The 7,352-nt window shown below is 35.6% G+C and overlaps 1 long non-coding RNA gene across 1 annotated transcript; it reads left to right on the top strand.

Annotated features, from left to right (window-relative positions):
- The first annotated feature begins 5,740 nt into the window (after positions 1–5,740).
- Positions 5,741–6,882, top strand: LOC110273362 (uncharacterized). Its single transcript, XR_008010530.1, has 3 exons — positions 5,741–6,120; positions 6,210–6,366; positions 6,678–6,882. It is a non-coding gene; the product is annotated as an uncharacterized LOC110273362 (long non-coding RNA).
- Positions 6,883–7,352: the final 470 nt, after the last annotated feature.

Genomic DNA, 7,352 nt, shown 5'->3' with positions numbered 1-7,352 from the left:
TAATTTTGTAATTATTTTATTAAAAAAATTATTTGAAATAAAAAATTAATAAATATATAATTAAAATATAATTTTAGATATAACTCTTTAACATGTTATTGTTTACATATTTTTAATTTGTTTATTATAAAAAGTTTATGATTTAATTATTAATTATTTATTTTTTTATTTAATTTAAGGGACATGCTACTATTTTATTTTTTATATAGCTTTAGCGTGTTTTTTTTGTTGGAATTATAATTTATTTGGAAGGGAAGTTTAAGGTTAGATCTACAAAAAACATTGTAGATGCTCTTTATTTTACCTCAGTTACATTAAGTACAATAGGATATAGAGATATTACTCTTCGTTCTACATGGAGTGAAATAGGAACTGTTTTCGTATTTCTATGTTACACTTTTGCATCTAATATTCTTCAAAACTTCACAAAACCTTTTTAGAAGGTTAGAATCATGCATCATTACAACATTTGCAGCATGAATAGTTGGGAATAAGTTAGTCCATAAAGTAAAAATTTGTTCAGCTGTTATGGTCTTTTTAGTCATTGGTAGTGGAACAATTATGGCTTATTTTTTAGAGGATATAAGTGTTTTTGATAGTTTTTATTTGGTTGTAATTTTCATGACAATCGTAGGTTACAGTGATTACTCATTTAGTACAATTGCAGGAGTGTATTTCAGTTACATATAGTTATGTAGCTTCATATCTAACTAGTCTTGTCCTTCTTCTTTGAATTGTATTTTGTACAATGATAATGAATGAAAGCAATTTTTTTTACACATTATTTTCTTTTCTTCTCATAATATATTTAATTAGTTTACATACACAACAATTACATCGTGTGAGCATAAAAATATAAAACATAGTTAACGGAAAAAATAATTAAAATAGAAATAAAAATTCATATTGTTCAAATAAAATTTAGTGTATATAATAGTAAACTGAATACAATTTAAGATAATATCACTAAAACAATTCATAAGAGACCTTTTGTTTTGGGACGACCACTGAAAAAGGTATAGCTAACACAGAAAACATCACTACTAGTGTCGATCTGCACATAAAAATCAACTGGAGGAGAATCTAATCGCACTCCTGAATAGTAGAGCCTAAAATTCAAAGGATTTAAACTAATTACTGATTGTAAAATTAAAAAAAAAAGAGAAGTTAAAACTTACCAAGCTTGAAGGCACATTTTTAGATCTGAATTCTCCTATCATTTGATTCTGTAACAATGAATAACAAAACTCAATCTCAAGTTCAAATGCAAGATTTTATGAAAAAAAGAAATAAAATTACTGAAAAATGGATTCCCAATAAGGAGTTGATTGATCAAGAGGCAAAATCCAAGCAAACATTACTTAACTTTAGTGAGTATATTTAAAAAAGTTACAATTTTATACTTTTGATCAAAATATTTTTTTTTTGTAAATTTAGAACAAATTATAATTTCATAAAAATGACCAACAATATATACAATAATGAACCCAATAATAAAATCAACCCTTATCTCTTAATATTTTTAAATTAAAAAAAAAAAGACAAAGGGTCCAAAGAAATAAGGCCCATAATCTTTTTTTTGGTTGGTGGATTGGACAACTCTCAATTCTAGGTATACAACACACCCACACACTCCTCATACATTTTATCACATTTTTCCTCAATTACATTTTCTAGGGGTTTGAACCCTAGACCTTTGAGGTGGGGAGGAGGATATATGCCATTAGAGCCAAGGCTCATCGGCATAAGGCCCATAATCTATCTTCAATAATCGATTTCCACTTTATTTCGGAATTGGACCTTTAAAATTGTGGATCCAATACTTTTTTTTCCACCTTATTTTTTTTTACAGCCTATGACTATGTTGGAGAGGCTGAATCATCCCCACCACCCAGTCCCACCCCATCGCCACCACGCCGCCGCCACTCCCACCATCACCGTCGCTGCCAGCACCGCCGCTTCCATGACCGCCACCAACACTGCAGCCGCTGACGCCATCCCTAACGCCACCGTCGCCATTGTCGCCGGCCCCTCCGCTGTCGTCGTCATTTCCGCCGCCAAAGTCGTGACCACCGTCGTCTTCGCTGCCATTGTCGCTGACGCCATCACCACCGCCTTAGCCACGTCCACCCCATTACCCCCTGCCACCCCACCACCTCCATTCTACCACTACCATTGCTAGACACCGCCAACCCCAGCACCCTCACCCCCCTCCTCACCACCAGTCAGTCCAGTACCCTCACCTCCTCATCGCCCGCAGTCTATCCTTACCAGTGGTATCCGACACTGCCAACCCCAGCACCCTCACCCCCTCGTCGCCCACAATCGATCCTTACAGTGGTATCCGACACCGCCAACCCCAGCACCCTCACCCTCCTCGTCGCCACCAGTCAGTCCAGCACCCTCACCCCCCTCGTCGCGCGCAGTCGATCCTTACCAGTGGTATCTGACACTGCCAACCCAGCACCCTCACCCCCTCGTCGCCTGCAGTCGATCCTTACCAGCGGGATCTGACACCGCCAACCCTAGCAACCTCACCCCCTTCGTCGCCCCCAGTCGGTCCTTACCAACGGTATCCGACACCGCCAACCCCAGCACCCTAAGCACCCTCGTCGCCTGCAGTCGATCCTTACCAGTGGTATCCGACACCGCTAACCCTAACACCCTCACCCTTTCGTCGCCCGCAGTCGATCCTTACCAGTGGGATTCGACACCGCCAAGATAGAGATCTTGAAACTGGTGCAGAGACGAAAGCTAATGGTGGAAATCCACCATCATGGTGGCAAAATCTTATGTCGGTTGTCCGACTTTTTTGCAGGTGTGTGTTAATTTTCTGTTATTATATATTGAATTTGGGCTATGATTTTGAATTTTTTTTATTTTTAAGTACTTTTTTTATTTGGTATTATTGCTATTTTATATTTTAAGTTAATTAGTTTGGTCATGTATTGTTTGAAAATCTTAAAAATAAGAATCCAAAAATATTTATTTAGTATGAATCATTATATTAAATTTTTTTATATTAAAAAGAAAAATATTTTTAATTGTATTTCTTTATTCAAAATTAAATGTGTTTTTTTTTTATTTTTTTGTTGGGATTATAATTTACTTGAATGAAAAGTTTAAGGTTAAGTCTATAAAGAAATTTGTAGATGCTCTTTATTTTACCTCAATTACATTAAATACAGTAGGATATGGGTATATTACTCCTCGTTCTACATGGAGTAAAATAGGAACTATTTTTGTATCACTTTGTTGCCATTTTGCATCTAATATTCTTCAAAGCTTTATACAATACCTTCTTAAAAAGTTATAACCATGCATCATTACAACATTTGCAGCATACATACCAAATGGCTAGATAGTTGAGAATAAGTTAGTCCAAAAAGTAAAAGTTTGTTCAGCTGTTGTTATTGTCTTCTTAGTCATTGATAGAGGAACAATGATGGCCTATTTTTTAGAGGATATAAGTATTTTTGATAGTTTTTATTTGATTGTAATTTTCATGACAACCGTAAGTTGGGGTGGTTACTCATTTAGTACGGTTGCAGGAAGGTGTATTTCAGTAATTTGGATTGCATTTAGTGTTGTTACCATGGTTCTGAAAATCAAACCAGACCGATCGGTTCAACCAGATTAATCGGTCACTAGTCACCTAGCCAGTCCGGGTAAGGTCAGAAGCAAAAAATTGGTGAAAAAATCAGTCGAACCGGCGGTTAATTGGTGAATCGGCAGAACCGTCTGATTTTTAAGCAGGTTTATGGTTTTAAAGTAAAACCCCAAAACGGCGTCGTTTTGTCTGTTAAAAAAAGAAAAGAAAGGCTAAACGTAAACGAAGCTGAACCCTAATCACCCAGGAGAGGAATCCGCACCCACAGCAACTGATCTCTCATTCTCTCCTCTCTTCGCAATCGCATATCCACCACCACCAATTGATCAGCCCACCACCATCGCCACCGCATCCCGCAGCCACAGCAGCGAAGGCTTTGACCACCGTAGCCACCACCGCGTCCTCTTTCGTCGCCGAGCTCGCCTCCTCTTTTGTCGCCGTTACTCGCCGCCGGTAAGTAATACTCTGTTATTCACTTATTCCTCCTCGCTGCCTTCTGATTTTCTATGCATGATTTTCTGATTTATTTGTTTGCTGGATTCAAGATTTTGATTTATTTGTTATCTGTTCATGATTTATTTGTTTGCTGGATTCATGATTTTGATTTTTGATTTTTTGAGGTTATTTGTTGATGATTTATTTGTTTGCTGCTTCGTGATTTTGGTTGCTGAATTATTTATTTGTTCATGGTTTTTTGAGGTTATTTTTTGTTTTTGATTTTCTGATTGTTACAGATGGAACAATCACAAAGTAACCCACACCCACAAGATAATGCTGTTCAAGATTCTCAAACTGGTTCATCTAGAGGTAAATCTGATCCAGCTTGGCAATATTTTACAGTGAAGTATGACAAAAATAACAAGGCTCAATATACATATATTTTCTGCTTGAATACTTACAATGGAGGGGGGATACATAGAATGAAATATCATCTTGCAAAAATTCCTGGACAAATTAAGGTATGTAACAAAGTAACTAAAGATGCTGAACTTCAATTCAAAAGGCTTTTGGAGGAAAACAAAAAAAATAAGGCAGAAAAAAGAAAATTTACAAGTGATTGTTATGATGTGGAAACACAAGCGGAAGAAGAGTGTGAAGCGCCTAATCCTGTACAACCTCCGGCTCCTGCAACAATAGGTGACAAAGGAAAGAGAAGAGCTATTGCTGCTACTCCAATTGGAAGTTATTTTAAGGGAAGGACTATGCAAGGCTCTCAACCAACTTTGAAAAGTGTTTTGGTCAGTAAACAAGTTGTGCACAAGGTTAAGTTGGGGCTTGCAAAATGGATCATTGATGCACGTATTCCATTCAATGCAATTCAATCACCTTACTTTCAATCTGCCTTGGACGGCGTTGCTGAAATTGGACCTGGTTTCAAGGGACTGTCATACCATGAAATGAGAGTTTATTTGCTGGCAGATCTTAAGAAGGAGTGTCAGTTGCTTGTTGAAGGCTATAGGAGCTCGTGGAAAAGCACTGGTTGTACATTGATGGCAGATGGCTGGACTGATCAAAGGTAGTGTACGTTAATTAATTTTCTAGTTTATTGTCCCGCTGGTATGTCATTTGTTAAGTCTGTTGATGATTTTGATATGATAAAAACTGCCGATACCTTGTTTAAATTGTTTGCTGAGGTTATTGAGTGGGTTGGGTCTAGTAACATTGTGCATGTGGTTACTGATAATGCTACGAATTATGTATCTACTGGAAAACTCATTCAAGAAAAGTATCCAAACATTTTTTGGTCTCCTTGTGCTGTTCACTACATCAATCTTATTTTGAAAGACATAGCAAGTATTCCTCACATAGCTGACCTTGTCTCTCGTGCTTCAAAACTGACTGTATTTGTTTACAATCATATGATTTTCTTGTCATAGCTTAGAAAAAGAAAAGATTGGAAAGAAATTGTTTGACCAGGAGTTACACGTTTTGCTACTGTTTTCATTACTTTGAAAAGTATATATGATCATAAATAAGACTTGCAAACATTGGTGGTGGACAAATATTTTACTTCTCATAAATTATCTAAGAGTGTCAATGGAAGTTGGTTAGCTCAATTATCTTGGATAGTAAGTTTTGGGATGATTGTCTTACTACTGTGATGATTGTTGGTCCTCTTATTAAGTTATTGAGGCTTGTTGATGCTGATGAGAAACCTTCTCTGCGATACGTGTATGAGGGCATACAAAAAGCCAAAATTGCTATCAAGACAATGTTTAGAAATAGAAAAGCTGCATACACACCTTATACAAATATCTTGAAAATGCGGTGGGATAAGCATTTGAAGCGTGACCTCCATGCAGCAGCATACTTTTTGAATCCAGATTTCTTCTATAGTGAGGGGTTTGTTGAGAAAGCAAATATCTTGAGGTCTTTACTTGATTTATTTGATATTGAAACTCTTTGCGATGACTCAATTGCCGCAATGCAAGAAATACAGTTGTATTGAGATCGAAAAGAAAATTTTGGAAGGGAAAGTGCTTTGAAAGCAATTAAGAGACTCGAACCTGGTAGGTTATTATATTTCTATGTTCAATTTACTTTGAAAGTTTTTTAAATATTGAATGAGAATTGATGTTTGACTTTCATATTCTGGTAGGTGAATGGTGGAGGCTACACAGTGGAAGTGCTCCTAATTTGCAAAAAATGGCGATTCATCTTCTTCATCAAACATCTTCATCATCCGGATGTGAGAGGAACTGGAGCCTCTTTGAACAAATCCATTCAAAGAGGAGGAACCGATTAGAGCGTCAAAGGTTAAGTGACATTATTTATGTGACTTATAATCTACGCCTTCAATCTAGATTGCATCGCAAGAAGAAGAATTATGATCCAATTGACATTGAAAGCATTGACATAGTAGATTTTTGGGTAATGACGGATGAAGATGATCCTGAATTTACTAATGGAGACATCGAAGGCATTGAAAATTTAATTTACAAGGATAATGCTATGCCTTCATATCCTAAATGTGATTGAAATAGAAAAACTTGTTTCATTTACTAAAGATATCTGTTATAAAGTTATAACTTTAATTTTTTCTTGGTTTTTTATTTTATTTTATTAGATAGAGGAGATGTGGAAGTTGATGTGGATTTGCCTGATGTTGCTGATTCTTCAAATACAGCTTCTTTTGGTGGTACTTCTGAAGATGGTGGCTTTGGATTACCTGTTTATGATGGAGATATTGGAACACTTAATGATAATTATGATTTTTGATAAGTTGCACCTTTGATTAGTTGAAAACTTGCTAGTAATTGTTTCTTTTGGATGTAGAACATTATGGGTTTATCATTATGTGCATTTTTTTGTTTAGTTAAAAATTTTGATGTTTGAAAAACCAGTGATCCATTGAACTAGTGACCTCACCGGTTTATTGACCGGTCCGGTTTTCGCAACCTTGGTTGTTACATATAGTTATGTAGCTTCATATCTAACTAGTCTTGTTCTTCCTCCTTCAATTGTATTTTGTAAATTGTACAATGATATTGTACAATGATAGTGAATGAAAGTAGCGATAGTAAATGAAAGTAGTTTTTTTTCCACACTTTTTTCTTTTCTCCTCATAATATATTTAATTAGTTTACATACACAACAATTACATCGTGTGAGCATAAAAATATAAAAACATAGTTAACGGAAAAAATGAATCAAAATAGAAATGAAAATTCATATTGTTCAAATAAAACTTGAAGTATATAATAATAAACTTATTACAATCTAAGATAATATCACTAAAACA

The sequence above is a fragment of the Arachis duranensis genome, chromosome 6, assembly GCF_000817695.3.
Source record: "Arachis duranensis cultivar V14167 chromosome 6, aradu.V14167.gnm2.J7QH, whole genome shotgun sequence".
Taxonomy (NCBI): Eukaryota; Viridiplantae; Streptophyta; class Magnoliopsida; order Fabales; family Fabaceae; genus Arachis; species Arachis duranensis.
The sequence above is the reverse complement of the archived record's forward strand: the minus strand, read 5'-3'. Positions and strand labels throughout refer to the sequence as shown.